The sequence below is a fragment of the Cherax quadricarinatus genome, unplaced genomic scaffold (genome assembly GCF_038502225.1).
Source record: "Cherax quadricarinatus isolate ZL_2023a unplaced genomic scaffold, ASM3850222v1 Contig5, whole genome shotgun sequence".
NCBI classification, from domain to species: domain Eukaryota; kingdom Metazoa; phylum Arthropoda; class Malacostraca; order Decapoda; family Parastacidae; genus Cherax; species Cherax quadricarinatus.
In genome coordinates, this window is record NW_027195031.1 from 590454 (window position 1) to 617743 (window position 27290).

Consider the following 27290-nt stretch of genomic DNA (forward strand, 5'->3'; position numbering starts at 1 on the left):
CAGTATTTATATATAAATGCAAAGTACCATTAGCACGAGCACCGTATGCTTTAAGATAGGGGCTTAGGTTAAGGCGAATTCAGAAAGACCTTCAAAAGTGCAGTCGCAGCCACTCCTCACACAGGAAACACTGAACAATGGTAACATTACCGACCAGCAGCATCATCATATATCACAAAAATTTGTGAAAGTGTGTTGAGACGCCAACTTTTCAGCAAGTCTTCAACAACAAGCTGGATCACTACCTCCGTTAAATGACAGATCAACTAGACTGTGATGGCCATGTAGTCCAGCGAGCCGCTAAAAATGAGCAGTCAGTAAGGAAGCCTTGCTAAAGGTCAGGCTGCAAGGGTATAAAAACCCTCGACATCGGTCACAGGTATATTACACAATTCTCTGCCATCAGGATGGCAGATGTAATTCGGCGCTTATTTGTAATTTGCTTATTTATGGGTAATTTTTTTTAGAGAATGTTCGGAGATTGACTGGTTGCGTGTTCTTCTCTGCCCGCTGGGTTGAATCTCCTGCTGGGAGGTGTATGGGCAAGTCTTTTAAACACCTACTGCCCCTGTTACTTAGTAGTAAATAGATGCTTAGCAGTAGGTCCCATCAAAAAAAAAAAAAAAAAGACCAAGCATTCTTGGGTTATCCTGGGTTAACAACCCTCCAGAGTTACTAATCCGAATAAAATCCTCCTCTTCTTCACTAAGGAGAAAGAGTGTGTCCATAGCTCAGTGAAGAGTATTCGACCCGAAATCGAAAGATTCCGGGTTCAGTCTTCGGTTGTGCGAAACATATACTCAAGTTTTCTAGCCCCTCTGGCTGCCCCTCTCGTTTAACAGCACATACAGATACATGTGTGCCAACCACTGTTTGGGCTCGCATCTGCAAGGTACACTCATCAGCTGCGTCATATTTTACAGATATAGAGACAATGTACCGTTCAGCAAATCCACCATAACGCAACTTAATAAGAAATGCAAAAAGAGCAAATGTTTGAGCTATGGTGCTAACGTAATAGTAGTGGGAATGACGTACATAAACCATAATAAATCCTCCGGGAATCATGCTGCTCCCATGTTAATATTGGCTAAAGAGAGAACACTTCGACTCTCAGAATTATTCTTGATTGTCCGAAAAAACATCAACCTCCTTAATTAGATTTTGCCGCCGACGCGCCTAGTTTATTGTGTACCTCATATTAATGCTGTGATGATGGTAGTGCAAGAGCAATGGGTGCAAAAAAGTAAGTCTAGGAACAATGCCCTAAAAAGATTAACAAGGATATATATGGTTATATACTCTATATAAATTATAATTATTTCATATTTAAAAAAAAAATACTTGCTCAGATTTTTTGGTATCATATTTTTATTTATAGGATTCTTAAACTGCATCTAAGCATATATACGTTAATCTTGATATCCTTGGAAAATGTGTGGATACTGAAGCAAAGTGTGTTCAAGTGAGTGTTCAAGGGGTTAACCCACGTACCTTACATTTAGTTGGATCAACATTTCTATATGGCAAACTTTCTGATGTATTTGAGTCTTGGTACTACATCTTTCAGTCTGTTTAAGTTGCTTCGTGAAGTGCTTATCTACGTTCATGTTATTAATTAAAGTGTGTTATATGATGACAGACCTTGATATTCTCAATATCAATGACAGGATAACTGAATATAATACAAAGTAGAGGCTACAGTAGCGTTAAGAAGGTGAGAAATGAGCCAAACGCGTCAAAGACAAATCTTGTTAAATGTCTAGAAATAACAGATCGTGAATCAAAGGCATAACACCGTAATGAAAGCAAAAGATCAACTGACCAAATATTGAAGTTTTGCATTTTCTAAGTGGAGAACTGTCTTATTCAATACATCAGCACTTCACTTAATAATTCCTTGCTAAAATTAATGAAGAACCAAACTTGCTTCAGAAATCTCTCGCTTGTCAGTCAGTAAATATCACAAATTAAAAATACTGGTGGCTCTGAAGGTGAATGCACTGGCAGGTGACATCTGATGGATTCCAGTCCATCTTGCGTAGACTTTTGTAAATGATGCTGAAAAATGTGTTTTTTTTTTTTAAATTCACTACTTACGTCAGTATATAGGAGTACGTCTTCCTGTTTATGCTTCAGTCATCAATACTAAAGTACTGAACACCAACGTCTAATCTCAGAGGCTGATTACCTCATCTTACCTTGTCTTCTGTATATAATCTCTGTATTGACTTGATAAAGCGACTGGTTGACGAAACGTCATCAAAATCAAGATAACCAGGCGTTGCACATGTGTGTCATTCATTAAGTAGTCCGTATTATTTACCCTTTTTTCGTAATATTTGCCAGGAGAAACACTTGTGTGTCCAAATCTCTCCCATTTTCACCTAATGTATACAAGATCACATCCCTCACTTGATGTGCTGTAAACACCAGCTATAACTGTTCTTGATCGAGCAGGGTACTCAAGTAAATTTATTAATAGTTGTTGTACGGACTGTGATACTCCTGTCAGGTGCTCGTAGTAGAAAGATGATTGAAGTTGCTGTGTCCAGGAGGTAGAATTAATCGGCAACAAACGGTGATAGTCTCTGAGGACTGGTGAAGATACTAAGTATTGAAACTTGTATGGTATGTCAAGGTATCTTATAAAAGAAAACAGATATCAGAAATTAAGAGGAAATATTAAAAATACACTCAAAATAAATAAAATGCATTTACAAAAGCTAAAATTGCAAAAAGAAAGTATTTTCAGGTATGTTCCTTTTATCCTTTCTGGGGTATTTGCCTATCCATATGCAATATCCAACCGCTCATAGTACGGATATGGGGTGCACAATTAACTAACCCTACTAGCAACAGGATGGATAGTGTACAATAAACTATCCACTATTCTTCATTAGATGTAAACTGAGTGCGCAATCAATCTTAATGATTGATCGAACTAGGATTGCCTCAAGGAACGCTTGTGAATGCTTGTCATCCTACCCAGAACATTAACTTTTTCCCTGCTGATACGAGATGCCACAATATTAATATAAACGTAAGAGATACCGGCTTCTCCTTAGAGTGACTCCACACGTGTCAACAAACTACGCTGATTGCGTAGTAAAGTACTTCTCACCCATTCACTCCCACAATGCACCCCGTTCCTTGTTTATTTACAAGCGTGACTCTGCACTGCGGATGATTCACTATGTCAACTGGCGAACTGTAAATATTATTATTAAATTGCTTCACGTGCTAATTTTAACTGTGAATCACTGACATACGAGGCAAGAAGCGGTGTAGGTCTGGAGACGCCGCTCAAGAAGGACGATCCTTTATTTACTTGCTCTTCGGCGCCTATGTACTTAAAGTTTGACTTGTTAAAGATACCGTGTAGATTAAATTACAAATAAGCAGCGAGCGGAGTTGCACATGTTGGGTCAGCAAGTGAGTGCAACAACAGGAAACGAGGATTGATCACAGTGGCAAAAACTTTGTTGAATCTGAGAGAGACTTCTTTTTTTTTGTCTTGATAATTAAGTTTGCATCACTATGAGTAATTGTGTCCACAACGAGCCGCCCACACTTCCCACATCTCATATACTTTCCAAGCCTCCCATAATTCACGCTTCACACTTCCTACACGCCACACTTCCCACCTTTCACACACTTTACAATCCTCTAACACACCATTATCTCCACAAACCACAAGTATCACACTTCCCACACACATTTCCCACTCTCCAAACTAACCACACTCCATATCTCCCACACTCTACCTCCCTCACCTGCTCCTCTAACACTGATTTACTAACTACAAAACAATACTCACCGTGATCACCAAACTTGTTAAATATCCATCGTAAATCCGCTCAATTTTCTCATTAACTCATTAATTTAGACAGAACTGGCAATTTACTATGTGATAATGAGGTAATCACAGGTATTTAGAACAGTCGTTACCACAGACTGAGCCTCCCTATCCTGTACAAGACTGATAAAAGGGGGATATATGTACAATTCTCACACAGCAGTCTGTGTAGTTAATGCTGGCAGACCAGTGGGGAGAGGGGGAGGATACGAGACACATAAAAACTATATTTCTGGGTGGAGTAGCCAGAAGAACGTTAACCCAAGCCAAGGAAAACAATGCTACATGTAACGTACAGTGAAAGCAGCCATAGGAAAGGCAAAAGACGAGCTTAAAATAGAGATAGAGAGAGAGGGGGAGAGGGAGGTAGGGAGGCACTGTAAGATCAGTAGCAGCAACAGCAGCTAAGATCCCCACAAAAACTCGTACCTTCTTTGAACGGGACGTAACGCCAAGTATATGTACAAAGACACATGCAGAAGAAGCTTTTTTAGACAGCATTTAGCTTTAATTAGACCTTTTTGAAGCTATGAAAAAGCTCTACTTAGAGCATACTTGCGTAGCGGAAACATGGTTGTGAATCTACACGTGCTTAATAAACCACGTATAACAAGATATTTTATTGCTGCAATGTTTCACCTACAAGATAGTTAAATGTAAATGAAACATCGTAATAATAAAAGTCTTCTTTCGTTTACGTAAATGTCTTAACGAACGTAGGTTTTTGTCGACACTCCTGTAGGTCACAGCCCTGTACTTGACAGCCCTGCAGGTCACAGCCCTGTACTTGACAGCCCTGCAGGTCACAGCCCTGTACTTGACAGCCCTGCAGGCCACAGCCCTGTACTTCACAGCCCTGCAGGTCACAGCCCTGTAGGTCACAGCCCTGTAGGTCACAGCCCTGTACTTCACAGCCCTGTAGGTCACAGCCCTGTACTTGACAGCCCTGCAGGTCACAGCCCTGTACTTGACAGCCCTGCAGGTCACAGCCCTGTACTTGACAGCCCTGCAGGTCACAGCCCTGTACTTGACAGCCCTGCAGGCCACAGCCCTGTACTTCACAGCCCTGCAGGTCACAGCCCTGTAGGTCACAGCCCTGTAGGTCACAGCCCTGTACTTCACAGCCCTGTAGGTCACAGCCCTGTACTTGACAGCCCTGCAGGTCACAGCCCTGCAGGTCACAGCCCTGCAGGTCACAGCCCTGTAGGTCACAGCCCTGTACTTCACAGCCCTGCAGGTCACAGCCCTGTAGGTCACAGCCCTGTAGGTCACAGCCCTGTACTTCACAGCCCTGTAGGTCACAGCCCTGTAGGCCACAGCTCTGTAGGTCACAGCCCTGTAGGTCACAGCCCTGTACTTCACAGCCCTGTACTTCACAACCCTACACTTCATAACCCTGTACTTCACAACCCTACACTTCACAACCCTGTACTTCACAACCCTACACTTCACAACCCTACACACTTCATAACCCTGCAATTCACAACCGTACACTTCACAACCCTACACACTTCATAACCCTGTACTTCATAACCCTGCAATTCACAACCCTACACTTCACAACCCTGTACTTCACAACCCTGTACTTCACAACCCTACACTTCATAACCCTGTACTTCACAACCCTACACTTCACAACCCTACACTTCACAACCCTACACTTCACAACCCTGCACTTCACAACCCTGCACTTCACAACCCTGCACTTCACAACCCTACACACTTCATAACCCTGTACTTCATAACCCTGCACTTCACAACCCTGCACTTCACAACCCTACACTTCACAACCCTGCACTTCATAACCCTGTACTTCATAACCCTGCACTTCACAACCCTGCACTTCAAAACCCTGTACTTCATAACCCTGCAATTCACAACCCTAAACTTCATAACCCTGCACTTCACAACCCTACACTTCACAACCCTACACTTCACAACCCTGCACTTCATAACCCTACACTTCATAACCCTGCACTTCACAACCCTACACTTCACAACCCTGCACTTCATAACCCTACACTTCATAACCCTGCACTTCACAACCCTATACTTCATAATCCTGCACTTCACAACCCTACACTTCACAACCCTGCACCTCACAACCCTACACTTCATAACCCTACACTTCACAACCCTGCACTTCACAACCCTGCACTTCACAACCCTACACTTCACAACCCTACACTTCATAACCCTGCACTTCACAACCCTACACTTCATAACCCTGTACTTTACAACCCTGCACTACACAACCCTACACTTCACAACCCTGCACTTCATAACCCTGTACTTTACAACCCTACACTTCATAACCCTGTACTTTACAACCCTACACTTCACAACCCTGTACTTCATAACCCTACACACTTCATAACCCTGCACTTCATAACCCTGCATTTCATAACCCTGCATTTCACAACCTTACACTTCGTAACCCTGCACTTCGCAACCCTACACTTCATAACCCTGCACTTCACAACCTTACACTTCACAACCCTGCACTTCACAACCCTACACTTCATAACCCTGCACTTCACAACCCTACACTTCATAACCCTACACTTCACAACCCTACACTTCATAACCCTGCACTTCACAACCCTACACTTCATAACCCTGTACTTTACAACCCTGCACTACACAACCCTACACTTCACAACCCTGCACTTCATAACCCTGTACTTTACAACCCTACACTTCATAACCCTGTACTTTACAACCCTACACTTCACAACCCTGTACTTCATAACCCTACACACTTCATAACCCTGCACTTCATAACCCTGCATTTCACAACCTTACACTTCATAACCCTGCACTTCACAACCCTACACTTCATAACCCTGCACTTCACAACCCTACACTTCATAACCCTGCACTTCATAACTCTACACACTTCACAACCCTACACTTCATAACCCTGCATTTCACAACCCTGTACTTCACAACCCTGTACTTCATAACCCTACACTTCATAACCCTGTACTTCACAACCCTGTACTTCACAACCCTATACTTCATAACCCTACACTTCATAACCCTGTACTTCATAACCCTGTACTTCACAACCCTGTACTTCATAACCCTACACTTCACAACCCTGTACTTCACAACCCTGTACTTCACAACCCTGTACTTCACAACCCTGTACTTCACAACCCTGTACTTCATAACCCTACACTTCACAACCCTGTACTTCACAACCCTGTACTTCTTTACAAACTTGCTAAAACATACTGAATTATTCAAATGACCCACTAATTAAAAAGCTGAACCACGCCAGCTTAATTAGCTGAAGATTTTGTCACTATTCTTACATCACACTGTATCAAAGTCGAGGGGATGGTTTCAGGACTGGAGACCACATGAAGGTGCGGGTTGCTGCAATGGTTTCAGTAGTGAAGACCACGCAAGAAAGTCCGGGAATACTACAGATTGTGTACTACTTGACAGGTGTGGTAAGAGCGAGGGCAAGTGTGGGGGAGAGCAGCAGCAACAGGGACAGGTGTATAGGGGAAGCGGTCAGGCACATTAATCACAATATGGGAGCAGCAGCAGGGTGGAAGGGAGGGTCCAGTGTCAGGTAATTACGGAGGTGAAATTGCAAAGTTTTTGTGGTAATTTGAATCGCAGGCGGTGTTAATAGATGTTTTTGTGCGTGTCTATCTACCATACATGTCTAGACGAACAGGAACTCTCCCCTCCCTATCTATATATAATTATATATATATATATATATATATATATATATATTTACTAAAAAAGAGAAGAAGAAAAACTTTATAAAACTGGGATTCTTAAATGTGCGTGGATGTAGTGCGGATGACAAGAAACAGATGATTGCTGATGTTATGAATGAAAAGAAGTTGGATGTCCTGGCCCTAAGCGAAACAAAGCTGAAGGGGGTAGGAGAGTTTCAGTGGGGGGAAATAAATGGGATTAAATCTGGAGTATCTGAGAGAGTTAGAGCAAAGGAAGGGGTAGCAGTAATGTTAAATGATCAGTTATGGAAGGAGAAAAGAGAATATGAATGTGTAAATTCAAGAATTATGTGGATTAAAGTAAAGGTTGGATGCGAGAAGTGGGTCATAATAAGCGTGTATGCACCTGGAGAAGAGAGGAATGCAGAGGAAAGAGAGAGATTTTGGGAGATGTTAAGTGAATGTATAGGAGCCTTTGAACCAAGTGAGAGAGTAATTGTGGTAGGGGACCTGAATGCTAAAGTAGGAGAAACTTTTAGAGAGGGTGTGGTAGGTAAGTTTGGGGTGCCAGGTGTAAATGATAATGGGAGCCCTTTGATTGAACTTTGTATAGAAAGGGGTTTAGTTATAGGTAATACATATTTTAAGAAAAAGAGGATAAATAAGTATACAAGATATGATGTAGGGCGAAATGACAGTAGTTTGTTGGATTATGTATTGGTAGATAAAAGACTGTTGAGTAGACTTCAGGATGTACATGTTTATAGAGGGGCCACAGATATATCAGATCACTTTCTAGTTGTAGCTACACTGAGAGTAAAAGGTAGATGGGATACAAGGAGAATAGAAGCATCAGGGAAGAGAAAGGTGAAGGTTTATAAACTAAAAGAGGAGGCAGTTAGGGTAAGATATAAACAGCTATTGGAGGATAGATGGGCTAATGAGAGCATAGGCAATGGGGTCGAAGAGGTATGGGGTAGGTTTAAAAATGTAGTGTTAGTGTTCAGCAGAAGTTTGTGGTTACAGGAAAGTGGGTGCAGGAGGGAAGAGGAGCGATTGGTGGAATGATGTAAAGAGAGTAGTAAGGGAGAAAAAGTTAGCATATGAGAAGTTTTTACAAAGTAGAAGTGATGCAAGGAGGGAAGAGTATATGGAGAAAAAGAGAGAGGTTAAGAGAGTGGTGAAGCAATGTAAAAAGAGAGCAAATGAGAGAGTGGGTGAGATGTTATCAACAAATTTTGTTGAAAATAAGAAAAAGTTTTGGAGTGAGATTAACAAGTTAAGAAAGCCTAGAGAACAAATGAATTTGTCAGTTAAAAAATAGGAGAGGAGAGTTATTAAATGGAGAGTTAGAGGTATTGGGAAGATGGAGGGAATATTTTGAGGAATTGTTAAATGTTGATGAAGATAGGGAAGCTGTGATTTCGTGTATAGGGCAAGGAGGAATAACATCTTGTAGGAGTGAGGAAGAGCCAGTTGTGAGTGTGGGGGAAGTTCGTGAGGCAGTAGGTAAAATGAAAGGGGGTAAGGCAGCCGGGATTGATGGGATAAAGATAGAAATGTTAAAAGCAGGTGGGGATATAGTTTTGGAGTGGTTGGTGCAATTATTTAATAAATGTATGGAAGAGGGTAAGGTACCTAGGGATTGGCAGAGAGCATGCATAGTTCCTTTGTATAAAGGCAAAGGGGATAAAAGAGAGTGAAAAAATTATAGGGGGATAAGTCTGTTGAGTATACCTGGTAAAGTGTATGGTAGAGTTATAATTGAAAGAATTAAGAGTAAGACGGAGAATAGGATAGCAGATGAACAAGGAGGCTTTAGGAAAGGTAGGGGGTGTGTGGACCAGGTGTTTACAGTGAAACATGTAAGTGAACAGTATTTAGACAAGGCTAAAGAGGTCTTTGTGGCATTTATGGATTTGGAAAAGGCGTATGACAGGGTGGATAGGGGGGCAATGTGGCAGATGTTGCAAGTGTATGGTGTAGGAGGTAGGTTACTGAAAGCAGTGAAGAGTTTTTACGAGGATAGTGAGGCTCAAGTTAGAGTATGTAGGAAAGAGGGAAATTTTAATTTAGCAATTTAATTTAGCCTAATCCAACTATATACATTTTAGATAAGTTTACAATAATTTAATAAACAAACACAATGAAATATATTTTTTTCGTTAGGTTCAGAATGATTTTTGCGAAATTACTGCACACACAAATTATCGCTTGCCTTGTTATTTAAGCCAAAATAGCAAGTTTTACCTATTTACCATATGCGTATGTATGACCGGGGTGGCACTACCATGCTTGCCTTAGCAGAGTTAAAGGTTGAGTGCCAGAAAGTTACTTGCAGTTTTACCGCGTGTAATCCTCACAGTAGACACAGATAAAAACTCCAAGCCCAATTTCGTATCATCTTTTGTGGACGATAACAAAACAAACTTGAAAGTTGTGTCGGTAGAAGTCACAGGAAAACTAGGAAGCCTTCCGGTGAGCAAAGGAAAATAACGCTAATGAACGAAAACCTCTCAAGTGAAAGAGCCTTGATGCCGGCGAGGGGCCCTTTATCAAAGGGATTGGACCTGTCTTTTCCTTACATCGACCCTGACTGCTTCCTATTCCCTAGGCGCTTTGTGACCTATTACACAGTTATATCAATGGCTATAATCATACTATATATTGAAGAAGTGGATGGGTAAGCCAGCGACAAACCTCGGTCAGATGACCAAAAGCTCCAGCTTCGGGTCATGATATGACTAAGAGCCGAGTCAGGAAACACTTGTCCTGTTTCCTGGCAAACCTTACCTAACCACTTTGGATTTAGTGATCGAGGAAAATTCCAAGTGTTTAAGAACTATAAGTACAAATAACTCAGAGAAAACAATGGATAAAATACACAGAACTTTAACCAGAAAGAGAGGAACGGATAATAAACTTGGGAATAATAATCTCGGATACCTCGAGTTTAGAGAACACAACAAAATACTCATTAAAGGTGAGAAAAATGACAGGTTGGATTATGAGAGCCTTTTAAACCAAGAAGTTACGCCAATGACTGTGCTATTTAAAACTCTTGTACTCTGACGTCTATCTGTAACAGAGAAGTTGTAGCATTAGTAGTAGTTTGTGGTATGTAGTGGTAGTAGCAGTGTAGGTAGTAGCGGTAGTAAGTGGTAGTAGCAGTGTAGGTAGTAGTGGTAGTAGCAGTGTAGGTAGTAGCGGTAGTAGTGGTAGTAGCAGTGTAGGTAGTAGCGGTAGTAGTGGTAGTAGCAGTGTAGGTAGTAGCGGTAGTAGTGGTAGTAGCAGTGTAGGTAGTAGCGGTAGTAGTGGTAGTAGCAGTGTAGGTAGTAGCGGTAGTAGTGGTAGTACCAGGCTAGAAGGTAGCGGTAGTAGTGGTAGTAACAGTGTAGGTAGTAGCGGTAGTAAGTAGTAGTAGCAGTGTAGGTAGTAGTGGTAGTAAGTGTAGTAGCAGGGTAGATGGTAGAGGTAGTAAGTGGTTGTAGCAGTGTAGATGGTAGCGGTAGTAAGTGGTTGTAGCAGTGTAGATGGTAGAGGTAGTAAGTGGTTGTAGCAGTGTAGATGGTAGAGGTAGTATGTTCGATACAGTAATTCTTGGTTCATGACAAAGTCACTGATGAGTGCTGGTGGCTTCACAGTAAGAATATCTTCCTGGAGCAGGAATCGAATCACCAGAACACAAGGGATAGGTTCTTTCTTACTGGAGGAATGAACAAACTCGGTGGAGTGGATGACTCCCCCCGGTTGAAAAAAATTAACGCTATAACACCACCATTTATCATGTGGGGTTCGAACACGTGGATTGGGTAAAAATACTCACGTAGGCTGGAAGTACGTATATTGGAACTGAAAGTATGTGAAGCGCCAAACAGCCGCGACCTGCCTCCCTGCTCTCTCACGTAAGACTGACTACTCACAGTGCCCATATGTGAGGGGGTGTTTGAAATCCTGCTAGGTCAGCAGCAATATGAATACAGTCAGTGATTCACGCAGAGACGGTTGATAGTGAGTCATCTACTGGTACACTGGTTACTGGTAACTGGTTACTAGGAACTGGTACTACTACTGAGAGAGGTAGTAAGTGGTTGTAGCAGTGTAGATGGTAGAGGTAGTAAGTGGTTGTAGTAGTGTAGATGGTAGAGGTAGTAAGTGGTTGTAGCAGGGTAGATGGTAGAGGTAGTAAGTGGTAGTAGCAGTGTAGATGGTAGAAGTAGTAAGTGGTAGTAGCAGTGTAGATGGTAGAAGTAGTAAGTGGTTGTAGCAGGGTAGATGGTAGAAGTAGTAAGTGGTTGTAGCAGGGTAGATGGTAGAGGTAGTAAGTGGTAGTAGCAGTGTAGATAGTAGCGGTAGTAAATGGTAGTAGATAGTAGTGGAGGTAGATAATAGTGGTTATAATAGTACATGTCAGTTTTCTCGTATCTCTCTTCTTCCTCTTTCCTTTTCTCTTTCATTTCTCTCTTATTCTTCTTTCACCTCTCTTTTCACCCATGTTTCTTTCCCTCACCTCTCTATTCTTTCTTTCATTTCTCTCAGTAACCCCTCCAATTTCTCTCTCACTTTTTTGTAACTATGCCTCAGGTTTCTCCCCTTCCTCCCTTCACTCTGTCATGTCTCCATACACAACTGTTTACCATCTTAACATGTTGCCACAACAAACATCTCGCTACCTCCTTCCTGCTGCTTCACCATACCAACACTGCCATCTTCCCAAGCCACCTCCCCAAGCCACCTTCCCAAGCTACCTCTCCAAGCTACCTCCCCAAGCCACCTCCCCAAGCCACCTTCTCAAGCTACCTCCCCAAGCTACCTTCCCAAGCCACCTCCCAAAGCCACCTTCCAAAGCTACCTTCCCAAGCCACCTCCCAAAGCCACCTTCCCAAGCTACCTCACAAGCCACCTCCCCAAGCCACCTTCCCAAGCTACCTCCCAAAGCTACCTTCCCAAGCTACCTTCCCAAGCCACCTTCCCAAGCCACCTTCCCAAGCCACCTCCCCAAGCCACCCTCCCAAGCTGCCTCCTCAAGCTACCTACCCAAGCCACTTCCCAAGCTACCTCCCCAAGCCACCTTCCCAAGCCACCTTCCCAAGCCACCTTCCCAAGCCACCTCCCCAAGCCACCCTCCCAAGCTGCCTCCTCAAGCTACCTACCCAAGCCACTTCCCAAGCTACCTCCCCAAACCACCTTCCCGAGCCACCTTCCCAAGCCACCTCCCTAAGCCACCTCCCCAAGCCACCTCCCACTGACACTTTCATTTGTTACTGTGCTATTCTACTTACCCTTAATATTCCTCATTCTTCCTCCCCATGAGAAATTGACTTAATTGAAATATTTCCCATTACAGAGAGAGAGAGAGAGAGAGAGAGAGAGAGAGAGAGAGAGAGAGAGAGAGAGAGTCTTCAGTTTCTTAACTAATTTACTATGATCACGGTGTGAGCCTGGCTCACACTTTGGCCATGTTCACATTGTGGCCAGGCTCACACCGTGGCCTGGCTCACACCGTGGTCAGGCTCACACCGTGGCCTGGCTCACACCGTGGCCAGGCTCACACCGTGGCCTGGCTCACACCGTAGCCTGGCTCACACCGTGGCCATGCCCTCACCGTGGCCAGGCTCACACCGTGGCCAGGCCCTCACCGTGGCCAGGCTCACATCGTGTCTCCTCTAACAGAAAGGACATAGTAGAATAATAAAGAAATATTAAGAAATAATCAGAGAAGTGAAGGTAAATGACCGATGAATGTAAAAACAAAGACTTAAGTAAGATTTACCAATTATCTTCTTAACAAGATGGTAAGAAAATGGCAGGTATCCTGCCAGTGCACAATGGCAGGTATCCTGCCAGTGCACAATGACAGGTATCCTGCCAGTGCACAATGGCAGGTATCCTGCCAGAGTGCACAATGGCAGGTATCCTGCCAGAGTGCACAATGGCAGGTATCCTGCCAGAGTGCACAATGGGAGGCATCCTGCCAGAGTGCACAATGGCAGGTATCCTGCCAGAGTGCACAATGACAGGTATCCTGCCAGTGCACAATGGCAGGTATCCTGCCAGAGTGCACAATGGCAGGTATCCTGCCAGAGTGCACAATGGCAGGTATCCTGCCAGAGTGCACAATGGCAGGCATCCTGCCAGAGTGCACAATTGCAGGCATCCTGCCAGAGTGCACAATGGGAGGCATCCTGCCAGAGTGCACAATGGCAGGTATCCTGCCAGAGTGCACAATGGCAGGTATCCTGCCAGAGTGCACAATGGCAGGTATCCTGCCAGAGTGCACAATGGCAGGTATCCTGCCAGAGTGCACAATGGCAGGTATCCTGCCAGAGTGCACAATGGCAGGCATCCTGCCAGAGTGCACAATTGCAGGCATCCTGCCAGAGTGCACAATGGCAGGCATCCTGCCAGAGTGCACAATGGCAGGTATCCTGCCAGAGTGCAAAATATCTAACACAAGATAGACTGAAATTTATATAAAATAAGAAATAATTAACATCCTTTGTTCTTAAAAACAAAATATGCAGTGAATTTATATAATTTTCATTGTAATGTTTATTTTGAGAAACAACACTCAGGAGTCAATTCTAAATCAACATATAAACAATGTAGATAACGCTAAGAAAATTTGCATTTGAAAATTACGTTACAAACATATAAATTTATTAGACAATATATCTTAGTTTTAATCTCTCGAACCCAATTTTGTTTTGCAAAATTAATGGAGGAAACGAAGCAGAATTAGATTGGAGATTTAATAAATACCAGAAGTAAGCAAAAAATATAATATAAATCTTCCTCAAGGATGGTGAAACAATGATGAATGTTACAATGTTAGTGATGGTGAGGTAATGATGGTGAGGTAATGATAGTGAGGCAATGATAGTGAGGCAATGATGAATGTTAGTGTGATGGTGAGATAATGATGGTGAGGCAATGATAGTGAGGCAATGATGAATGTTAGTGTGATGGTGAGATAATGATGGTGAGGCAATGATAGTGAGGTAATGATGGTGAGGCAATGATAGTGAGGTAATGATGAATGTTACAATGTTAGTGTGATGGTGAGGTAATGATGGTGAGGCAATGATAGTGAGGTAATGATGAATGTTAGTGTGATGGTGAGGTAATGATGGTGAGGCAATGATAGTGAGGTAATGATGAATGTTACAATGTTAGTGTGATGGTGAGGTAATGATGGTGAGGTAATGATGGTGAGGCAATGATAGTGAGGCAATGATGAATGTTAGTGTGATGGTGAGGTAATGATGGTGAGGCAATGATAGTGAGGTAATGATGAATGTTAGTGTGATGGTGAGGTAATGATGGTGAGGCAATGATAGTGAGGTAATGATGAATGTTAGTGTGATGGTGAGGTAATGATGGTGAGGCAATGATAGTGAGGTAATGATAGTGAGGTAATGAATGTTAGTGTGATGGTGAGGTAATGATGGTGAGGCAATGATAGTGAGGCAATGATGAATGTTAGTGTGATGGTGAGGTAATGATGGTGAGGCAATGATGAATGTTACAATGTTACTGTGATGGTACGGTAATGATGGTGAGGCAATGATAGTGAGGCAATGATGAATGCTACAATGTTACTGTGATGGTGAGGTAATGATGGTAAGGCAATGATAGTGAGGTAATGATGACTGTTACAATGTTACTGTGATGGTGAGGCAATGATGGTGAGACAAGGATGAATGTTACAATGTTAGTGTGACTGTGAGGCAATGATGGTCATGTATAGTGAAGCATTGATGAGTGTCAGTGTTAGTGTGAAAGTGAGGCAATGATGGTGAGGCAATGATGGTGAGGTTCCTCTTGGTTAATAAATATCTGGGCTTTTTATATTGATTTTTATCATTGTGGGTAAGGGTTTGTTGTGGGGGTGGGTTAGGGGTTGTTGTGGGGGTGGGTTAGGGGTTGTGGGGGTGGGTTAGGGGTTTTGGGGGTGGGTTAGAGGTTTTGGGGGTGGGTTAGGGGTTGTGGGGGTGGTTTAGGGGTTGTGGGGGTGGGTTAGGGGTTGTTGTGGGGGTGGGTTACTAGTTGTTGTGGAGGTGGGTTAGAGGTTGTGGGTTGGGGTTGTGGGGGTGGGTTGTTGTGGGGTGGGTTAGGGGTTGTGGGTTGGGGTTGTGGGGGTGGGTTAGGAGTTGTTGTGGGGGTGGGTTAGGAGTTATTGTGGGGGTGGGTTAGGAGTTGCTGTGGGGTGGATTAGGGGTTGTGGGGTGGGTTAGGGGTTGTGAGGATGGGTTAGGGGTTATTGTGGGGTGGGTTAAGGGTTGTGGGGGTGGGTTAGTTGTGGGGGTGGGTTAGGGGTTGTTGTGGGGGTGGGTTAGTTGTGGGGGTGGGTTAGTTGTGGGGGTGGGTTAGGGGTTGTTGTGGGGGTGGGTTAGGAGTTGTGGGGGTGGGTTAGGAGTTGTTGTGGGGGTGGGTTAGGAGTTGTGGGGGTGGGTTAGTTGTTGTGGGGGTGGGTTAGGGGTTGTGGGGTGGGTTAGGGGTTGTGGGGTGGGTTAGGGGTTGTGGGTGGGTTAGGGGTTGTTGTGGAGGGTCACTAGTAATGTCAATCATCTTACTGAGGTAGTTCCCTCTTAATAAACTTTTTATAATTATCGTTGTTATAATCATCTTTGTTATAATTGTCGGTTATAATCATCGTGCTATAATCGTTATAATCGTCATTGTTATAATCACCGATGTTTTAATCGTTGTTATATTCGTCATTGTTATAATCATCGTTGTTATAATCGTCGTTATAATCGTCAGTTATAATCATTGTTGCTATAATCGTCGTTGTTATAATCGTTATAATCGTTGTTATAATCGTCGTTGTTATAATCGTCATTGTTATAATCATCGTTGTTATAATCGTCGTTATAATCGTCAGTTATAATCATTGTTGCTATAATCGTCGTTGTTATAATCGTTATAATCGTTGTTATAATCGTCGTTGTTATAATCGTCGTTGTTATAATCGTCGTTGTTATAATCATCGTTGTTATAATCATCGTTGTTATAATCGTCATTGTTATAATCATCGTTGTTATAATCGTCATTGTTATAATCATCGTTGTTATAATCATCGTTGAAGATTGAGACACTTATGCAGCATATGGGAATCTTTATTCAGGAAACGTTTCGCCACACAGTGGCTTCATCAGTCCAATACAAAGAGGAAGGCGTAAGGAGAGGAGGAGAATGAGGTAATCAGTCCCTCAACCTGGAGTCGATGTGTTCAGTCCATCAATCTTGTAGAATGTACAGCATAGGGCCGTAGACGTGGCTTATATACTGTAGTGAGGTGACGTGAAGCAGATGTAGGCGGGGTCATAGTGGTACCATCCACTAGTCGAAGTAGGTCTTCGTCCAAAGGTTGAACAAGTGTTGAAGAATTCTTTGTAACAAGACCCCATGATGCTGCCGTGTCTGACAGTTGTGATGAATGGTTTGAAAAACCGACAAGTTGAAGATTGAGACACTTATGCAGCATATGGGAATCTTTATTCAGGAAACGTTTCGCCACACAGTGGCTTCATCTCCTCCTCTCCTTACGCCTTCCTCTTTGTATTGGACTGATGAAGCCACTGTGTGGCGAAACGTTTCCTGAATAAAGATTCCCATATGCTGCATAAGTGTCTCAATCTTCAACTTGTCGGTTTTTCAAACCATTCATCACAACTATAATCATCGTTGTTATAATCGTCGTTGTTATAATCGTCGTTGTTATAATCATCGTTGTTATAATCGTTGTTATAATCATCGTTATAATCATCGTTGTTATAATCATCGTTGTTATAATCATCGTTGTTATAATCGTCATTGTTATAATCATCGTTGTTATAATCATCGTTGTTATAATCATCGTTGTTATAATCGTCATTGTTATAATCATCGTTGTTATAATCATCGTTGTTATAATCATCGTTGTTATAACATTCTACCTCTAGTATCTACAGTTTAAATTGAATTGCTATTTAACGAATTAATATACATTATTGCTGCATTTCTAAGAGAGCGCTAAATCAGTAGAGATGATACAGCGCCAGTATAATGGAAGACAATCATGTGTGATCCAAGGAAATGAAGAGTAGTGCCAGCTGCTTGCATTAAGAACCTTCAGCAGTATCCAGGCATCTTCAAGGGTGCCATGTCACATAAAACTTGATTTTTTCCGCAGTTTTAAGGATAGGATTCAAACCGGTTTGTTGCAGTACTGTAGACTAACAAAGCTGTGTTGCAGTACTGCCGACTAACAAAGCTGTGTTGCACTACTGCAGACTAACAAAGCTGTGTTGCAGTACTGTAGACTAACAGAGCTGTGTTGCAGTACTGTAGACTAACAAAGCTGTGTTGCAGTACTGTAGACTAACAAAGCTGTGTTGCAGTACTGTAGACTAACAAAGCTGTGTTGCAGTACTGTAGACAAAGCTTTGTTGCAGTACTGTAGACTAACAAAGCTGTGTTGCAGTACTGTAGACAAAGCTTTGTTGCAGTACTGTAGACTAACAAAGCTGTGTTGCAGTACTGCAGACTAACAAAGCTGTGTTGCAGTACTGCAGACTAACAAAGCTGTGTTGCAGTACTGTAGACTAACAAAGCTGTGTTGCAGTACTGCAGACTAACAAAGCTGTGTTGCAGTACTGTAGACTAACAAAGCTGTGTTGCAGTACTGTAGACTAACAAAGCTGTGTTGCACTATTGTAGACTAACAAAGCTGTGTTGCACTACTGCAGACTAACAAAGCTGTGTTGCAGTACTGTAGACTAACAAAGCTGTGTTGCAGTACTGCAGACTAACAAAGCTGTGTTGCACTACTGTAGACTAACAAAGCTGTGTTGCAGTACTGCAGACTAACAAAGCTGTGTTGCAGTACTGTAGACTAACAAAGCTGTGTTGCAGTACTGCAGACTAACAAAGCTGTGTTGCAGTACTGTAGACTAACAAAGCTGTGTTACAGTACTGCAGACTAACAAAGCTACGTTGCAGTACTGTAGACTAACAAAGCTGTGTTGCAGTACTGTAGACTAACAAAGCTGTGTTGCACTACTGCAGACTAACAAAGCTGTGTTGCAGTACTGCAGACTAACAAAGCTGTGTTGCAGTACTGTAGACTAACAAAGCTGTGTTGCAGTACTGCAGACTAACAAAGCTGTGTTGCACTACTGTAGACTAACAAAGCTGTGTTGCACTACTGTAGACTAACAAAGCTGTGTTGCACTACTGTAGACTAACAAAGCTGTGTTGCACTATTGCAGACTAACAAAGCTGTGTTGCACTACTGCAGACTAACAAAGCTGTGTTGCACTACTGCAGACTAACAAAGCTGTGTTGCAGTACTGTAGACTAACAAAGCTGTGTTGCAGTACTGTAGACTAACAAAGCTGTGTTGCAGTACTGCAGACTAACAAAGCTGTGTTGCAGTACTGTAGACTAACAAAGCTGTGTTGCAGTACTGTAGACTAACAAAGCTGTGTTGCACTACTGCAGACTAACAAAGCTGTGTTGCAGTACTGTAGACTAACAAAGCTGTGTTGCAGTACTGCAGACTAACAAAGCTGTGTTGCAGTACTGTAGACTAACAAAGCTGTGTTGCAGTACTGCAGACTAACAAAGCTGTGTTGCACTACTGCAGACTTAACAAAGCTGTGTTGCAGTACTGTAGACTTAACAAAGCTGTGTTGCAGTACTGTAGACTAACAAAGCTACTGTGATTGTAATGTCAGCTGTTTGGGAAGCACTTCAAGCAATTAAGAATTAGAATTTGTGAACATAAATGATTCTCCTGTAGAAATAATATCCTTTTAACGCGTCTTTCTATAGTTAGAATTAAAGGGCATATGGAGAAGGAACTCTTATAATAAAATTTACCATCTTCAAACAAAAATGAATCTTAGAACATTTTAAAAGTTTAAATACTTCATTAAAGCCACAAGTTGAATATTATTATTATTATTATTATTATTTATTATTATTATTTATTATTATTATCAAAAAGAAGCGCTAAGCCACAAGAAGTTGAAAATTACTACTTTAATTCATATACAGTATATAATCAGTTTTTGTTCAGTGGTTCCTGTTGTTTTGATTGTATGCAAGTGTTGGTTCGCCAATTTTTGTAAGACGAACTGCTCCCAATGGTTTTGTTTGTTGTTGATGGAGCTGTAAGATCTGTCCTCAACAAGACTATGTATACCGAAGTGTGTGTGTGTGTGTGTGTACATAATATATATGCAGAAAGGTATATATTTGTTTACTGTCAGATGAGCAGTAATAGTAAGCATAAAGGAGACTTGCTCATACGTCTCATTTGCCCAAGACTCAAACCCGGATTCTTTCGATTGTGTACTGATCATGTTACCAGTGAGCTACAGGTAACATGAATTAAAGCAACCAGGCAGTAAGGTACTCGCATCATTTTATCGTAATAGGAGTAGCGTTAGTAGTAGTTCCTTTAAGGAAGATGCGACTGTAGTGCAATGCTTTACTTGATACCCCTCTTATCTGCAGCCTCTTTACTCTCGCTGGGTGATCCTGTTATTCCTGGCAGCCATTGCAGGTCCATCCCCTGCAAGACTAGATTTTGTAGCCGAATAGCTAGATTACTGTGCACCTTATATGTATCCTACTGACGGTGGTACAAGAACATATCCATCCTAAAGACTGTGGTACAAGAACTATCTATCCTGTGGACGGTGGTACAAGAACTATCTATCCTGTGGATGGTGGTACAAGAACTATCCATCCTGTGGACGGTGGTACAAGAACTATCTATCCTGTAGACGGTGGTACAAGAACTATCCATCCTGTGGACGGTGGTACAAGAACTATCCATCCTGTGGACGGTGGTACAAGAACTATCCATCTTGTGGACGGTGGTGCAAAAACATTTATACACAAAACACCTAAGAACGCCTCAAATTTAATAATAAGAATACATGTGGATGGATATAGATTCACAATTCATATGCCATTTGTTGCAAGCAAATTTAAGATATTTGCTTAAAATATCTGGTATCTTATTTTTATTAATAAGATACCTTGACATATAACATAGGTTATTATACTGTCTATCTCAGTTATCACCTGTGGCTGCCAACACCTCTCTTCTTCTTATACAAGTGTCTGAGTTTTCAAAGCAGCTTATATATATTCCACTAACACTTTATAATACTGGAGTTACGTCCTGTGAGTGAACTTACACGCAACCGGTCTGCGAGGGTAGAAAAACCCTAGAAACATCTCGCAGGTATGTCTCGGGTAAATTAAAGGTAACAAGAATAGTTATCAACTAAGCTGACTGCGCTGAATGATGTACAAGGATTTAGCATCTTTTGTTAATATAATAATAGTAATAATAATTGTAATAATATTGGAAAGCAAGATAGCGTGATGGGAGATAGTGAGCGTGATATTGGCAGCAGTGGTGCAGACACACCCGTGCATGGCAAGCTGGGATTTATTCCTGCTAGTGAGCGTCTCACCTGATGAATAAATTGAGCATAGCAAGATGAACGAGAGTGATGAACCGGGCCGGCTTGTAATTAGCTCAAACTCCAGCGCCAGACTGCCCCCCCACATCCTCCCCCTGATGGTGACCCTTTGAGGTCACTCACTGTGGAGGTCATGACCCCTGGCTGATACCTTGGTGTGAGGTACCTGAAGGATGCTTCCGGGGGGTCAACCCCCCACACCCCTCGCGGCCCGGTCCCAGACCAGGTGACATAAGAGTGACATAAGAGTAGTCTGATCAGAAGCAGTTGGTGTGCACTGCCAATCACCCATACGGTTTAAGCTATTTTTGTGGGTATTATAACACTGTGTAAGGACAAGATACAAAGTAACTGCATTTTTTTTACAACAGAAGCAACTATTATACTGTACATCCCACATCCATCTTGTGAACGATAGTAGCTAGTTTAGTAGCATCCCATATCCATCCTGTGGACCATACGGGATGCAACTATATCCGTATCTAAATTACATAATAACAAGATACCACAAGCATAGTTCCATTCCTTGAAAACATACAGGTGATTACAAACTGATAACACATGTCATGAATAAATACTTTGACAAAGGAGGACCAGGATGAAGGGGATACTAATTGAAACTAAACACTCAAGTATCATATAGACTGGAATTTCAGGGGTGAGTGAGGGCAATGAGTAAGGGGAACAGATAAGGAAAGCAAGTATAGAAGGTAAACTTCAAGCGTGAATTTAAATGTAAATATGGCAAAAGTCAAAGGGTGAGCGAGGCATCGCACCAGATGATAAATTGCAAGAGACGGAGCCCAAGATTCAGAGCTCGATCCTCACGAACACAGTTGGAGGCTCCATGCATAGTTTTAAACCATGCCGCCATCAATGAGTAAAAACACACTCGTACATAAACTTGAACACACACACACACACACACATGTATACACATATGCTCTTATACACACACACACACACACACACACACACACACATACGGTCTTAATGTACACACCATTCACACTGAATAACCGTTACTTACTGGTACTGAATATACAGGATGAATATATGTTTGCTTGCACGAGGCTGTTGACACAGTGGATATGATTGACACTGTGTTACCTTGGTAACTCCACAACTTACAGCTGTTGGAAGTGAATGAACTACCCCTCTGGTATAGCGTACAACACTAAGCTTGGTACAGTGTGCTTTCATCATAAATGTGAAGATTTGGGAGCTGTTTTCGAAGTTGTTAGTATGGTTTATTTCCGATCCTCTTGGTTAGAAACCCGTTGTCTGATTTAATACGACGGCGCCTTCTGTGATCCCCCAGAAGCTGGGTACCATAACACGGTCATGCTATTTGTGTAGTTTGTACCTGGGGTAGCACGGTGCTTCTTCTCTGGGAGGAGTGCTACCCTTCCCAAAGGATGTCTGCCTAAAAACTCAGCAACTCATTTCGAATAATTAGCGAATGAATAAATACCTAAAATAGGGATTAAAGTAAACTCTAAATATATTACAGTGAGACATACAATTCACGCTGTATGTATAACTGGGGAAGGAACGACTGAAGTCCTTCGATCTATACTCCTTGGAATGTAGGCGAAAAATACATTTCATAATTTTCATCTGGAACATTCTATAGGGATTAGTCTTGAATCAGCATACACAAATAGTGCACTGCGAAGGCAAGAACCCCGGCAGACAGTACAAAATACCTCCAGTGCAAAAAAGGGATGCCATGATTACACTGAGATAACAAGTGTATGGGACCCAAGACTTGAACAGCCTCCCTCCGTACATAAGGGGATTACTGACAGTCCCTCTGGCTGTTTTCAAGAGGGACCCGGATACGTTTTAAAGTTCCTGATCAGCCGGGCTGTGGTTCGTATGCTGGACTGGATGCGGCCAGCAGTAACTGCCTGGTTGACGTGGCCTGGTCTGGGACTGGGCCGCAGAGGCACTGACCCCCGAAAACATCTTTCAAGTAACTCTTGGTACTGTTGCGGGCACGACAGATCGACTGGTGACTTACCAGTGAGACTCTGGTACAACTGACCCGCCTGCACTGGTACCTGCCTCAACTCGCACATCATTGCTTCATGTTTTATATACCACTGTAATGTCATAAAAGTCTAATTTTAAAAGTGAAATTTCACACAGGATATGTAAAATTAAGTTACTGAAAAAAATTCGTTTCCAAAACTAAACGATGAGTTACACATTAGATGCAAAATATAAAAATCACAAAGCTACATATAGAAACCAAGATAATTAGTAATTAAATATTTTAAGTAAAATTAGAAATCTCGACGCAACTTAAAGAAGTAAACAGTTTACTTTTCATCATAGGTAAACGAAAATCAATAATTATTACAAAATTACTTCAGAAATTATTTTGTTATAGGAATCTGGTCACAAGTGGTGAAGACAAGTGATGTAAAGTAACAAATACAAGTGAAGTCTTGGGACTGATGTAAAGTGACACAGGAACATAACTGTGTTAGGCTTCTTGGCCAATATTAGTCAACTTATACCAACCAATAACACACACGAATTCGTCCAATACCGCCTTTAAAGATATCCAAAGCATTTGCTTCAGTGACTCTAGTTGGGAAAAGCCTACTACGTGGGCGAAACTTTGTCAAAAAAATAATAAAAAAAAAGATGTCACGGCACTACTTCCATTGTGTGTATATTTTATGCCATTTGTTTACACCGACTCTCCCTGGCAGTATGTTTCAATCTTCTACAATTATGCACCTGCAATATTGATTATGCCGCGGATTTAAACCCCAGCACATCGTGTGTGACTCGTAGATTCAATAGTGAGTTTTAGAACTTAATATTTACATTGATGTGGACAATGGCTGGTAGGTAGTGGAAGGTTGATGCAAGGCTACGCTAAAACCTGAACTAAAACAGTAGATAGCAATACAAATATTGCCAATACGTAGGACAACCTTTGTCATTTCTCATCGAACAGTAATGAATTTCTCTCCATTCCCGTGAAATCATAAAAATTCTAAAGATTTTTCCCTTTTGTCTTGCACAGTACGAAAGTTCGCATGTAGGATAATTACTCACAGGTTCAGAGTATAAATAATCTTCGTATCTAGAGAATTCAGGATGCTCATCCATTGGATGGTGAACTGCTAATAATGGCGGTACAATTTTAACTTCCACTGGACGAATTTTGAAGTTTTCCCATTAATCAGGCTGGGTGATACGTTCTGACTTTAATCCACAGGTTGGTTATACTCTTGGATGAGTAACAGGACTGGTCGATTTTGATGGATGCAGGAAGGATCTTGATATACGTGGCATGATGATGGTACATAGTGCTAGTGGCGGCATCGTGTGGTGCCGAGGTTTTTCTTGCTTTTACAAAGAATAATAGTCTTCAGTTGCTGCCACCATCACTGGTAGCTGTAATACTTTCTTGCAACGTAGACAGCAATGCCTCAACAAGTGTCTGGCTGCTACTGAATAGGTGGGTTGAAAAGCTGGGTGCATAGTATAAATGTCTAGGACTCTAGGTCATTAGACGGGGCTAACAGAGTGAGAGACAAAGTTGGAGTGAGTCACTGGGCACTCAATATTTGAAGTAATATAACCACTAGGTTATCAACAGGCAGGCTGATGCACCCCTGTTAACCACGTATCAGGCAGTAGGCTGACGCCAGTCAGTCACTTCTCCTACGGGATAATTATTATCTTCCATTAAGATTTAAACAGTAGCACTCGAGACTGGTGCTGACACTGTACCCTGGAATCTGTGATGCTGACATTGTACCCTGGAGACTGTAATGCTGACATTGCACCCTAGAGGCTGTGGTGCTGACACTGTACCCTGGAGGCTGTAGTGCTGACACTGTACCCTGGAGGCTGTAGTGCTGACACTGTACTCTGGAGGCTGTAGTGCTGAGAATGTACCCTGGAGACTGTGGTGCTGACACTGCCCTGGAGACGTATGCTGACGCTGTACCCTGGAGGCTGTGGTGCTGACGACTAACTCAGGGCACCGACAACAATTACCTGATACCCTCGGCAGGATATAGCAGGTGCCCTGAGCGTGGCGATGAATGCCCCGCCATGCTTGCACTCTGCTTGTCCTCTCCTGCTTATTCGTACTCATGCCCCGACGCACTGCTAAATATAATAATCCCTCAATGCTGCTCAAGGTCTCTTAATACAAGGAATTAGAGCTACCTTCCTTGGATCAAACCCTGATTCGATTGTGGTTTCCTGATTACTGATGCCCAGCACTGGTAGTCTAGAGAAATCACCAGCGGGTAAGTCAAAAGTGGGTTAGTAACAAGTGGGTTGGTGGCGCTTGTAAAGTAACTGCTCTGGCTATGCAATATGGAGGTGGTCACTACTGCTCAAGACAACTGGGCAGTGAAGAAAAAGAATCACGTTGATAGAGCAATTACTGGGTAGTTTCGCTCTGTGTAGAACTTTATCAAGTCATGATTTGATAAAGTTCTACACAGAAAAGTTCATTTGATTACTTGAAGCTACCTACTGTAGAAGTGTGGGGGGATATATCTGTGGAGGCACACGTTGGTATTATATTAATGGTATACAAAACTAACAACTTGACGAGCTGAGATATGTGCAGTACTTGGGTATTTTGATTAATGGAATTTTTCTTCTGCACATCAGGCTTCATCAGTCGAAGAGAGAGGTGATTAATGGAGATAGCAAAAGCGGAGAGGACATTTTGAAGTAATCGGTCCCTCGGACTTGGTAGAAAATAGCAGAGACTGACCATCTTCAATCAAGGCTGAATGACTGATCACCTCAGAATTACCTTTCTACTTCTTCGACTGTCTCCACTAAACTGATGACGCTTGTTGTGCAGGCGAAATGTTTCATCACTAGACATACCTAATGGCTACACATGTCTCTTATTCACGAGAGACAGTCATGACTGTTAGTGGCAAACAAGACGAAGGAATTCAATATGACACACATAGTGAACGTTAACAGCTATTCATTGTTCCTCGGCGTATATTTTATAGTGTTATTATTGTAAATTTGAGAACTTCATATCTGGTCGTACTACGGAGCGTTCTATTGATACTGTTATGTCTAACTCCTGTTTGTTGTTTGTGGAATTAAGACCTGTAGCTCTTGGATTATGAGAACTTTCAAAACACGAGATGTCTCGTATGTGATGGTCTCTTCAAAGGACTCGTACGCTCTCGTTTAGAATTCTGTTGTATGCTCAGTTTGTTTCAAGGCATGATCAATATCCCAGGTAGCAGCACATGTGCAGATATATTTTACTGCCGGTATATTATCAGTAAAACATTTTAACAGTTGGGAGCCCCTTTATAGCATTTGAAATTTATTCTACGGCGCAGTGAAGATAGAATATTGATTTATTGAATTGCTTTAGTATTCAATGAAGCCGTTTATTCGGTAGTTTCATCATAATTCCTGAAATTATCATTTTGCTATCATTACAAACTTGCTACAATCAGGACAAATTTACTGCCATATTACAAAAATCATGTTAACAAACCAAGCAAAAAACATCGAAACAGTTATTCACATTCCACAAATTATATCCATAACTTATTTCAAGTCGATGGCGAAGTATTTCCACCTGGCGAGAGTTGTCCACCTCTCCAAGAATACCCTCCCTGGGTAGCAACCACTCCCCCCTCCCCCCACCACCGTCATGCTAAGAAGAGTGAGATATCTGATGATCTGATACTATATGCATGGAAGGTCAATAAACTACATATTGCCTTAAGTTACTGGAGCGAGAGATATAGGAGGAATTGTAGAATAAACGTGGAGAACAGCAAGGATACCAACAGGCACAGTGATAGACCACTGTATCAACATCCGTGGTTTACGACTCCCTAACTTTCTACCAGCAGATACAAGAAATATTTACGGAATTAAGGTTGAATTCTTCAAGAGGAAACTTGGACAAGTGTTGGATTAGCTCAGTAATGGCTATGATCCTGTCCTTCAAGGGAGGTGACTTAATGTTAGTAAAGGGCTCGTGAACCAAGGAACTGGAGGTATCCTTTCTGTTTTTGAATTCAACCTGATTACCTTCATATCCGCAGGCACTGTATGACCCCTACTGTTTAAACACTTCCATGTGACTGTAATAACAGGTTGCCTGCAGGTCGCGGGCAACAATAGTAAATACGGATATTGACTAAGAATATTTTTAGTCGATTTGTTTTCATACAAATATTTTTATTTACATTTTTTCAT

The 27290-nt window shown here is 42.1% G+C and overlaps 1 protein-coding gene and 1 long non-coding RNA gene across 4 annotated transcripts in view; both read left to right on the forward strand.

Annotated features, from left to right (window-relative positions):
- Positions 1-27290, forward strand: part of LOC128693506 (thrombospondin type-1 domain-containing protein 4) — a 624956-nt gene that overhangs the window by 315540 nt on the left and 282126 nt on the right. The gene's annotated exons all lie outside the window — the stretch shown is intronic.
- LOC128693507 (uncharacterized) overlaps positions 1-27290 on the forward strand; it is a 91208-nt gene that overhangs the window by 28408 nt on the left and 35510 nt on the right. The gene's annotated exons all lie outside the window — the stretch shown is intronic.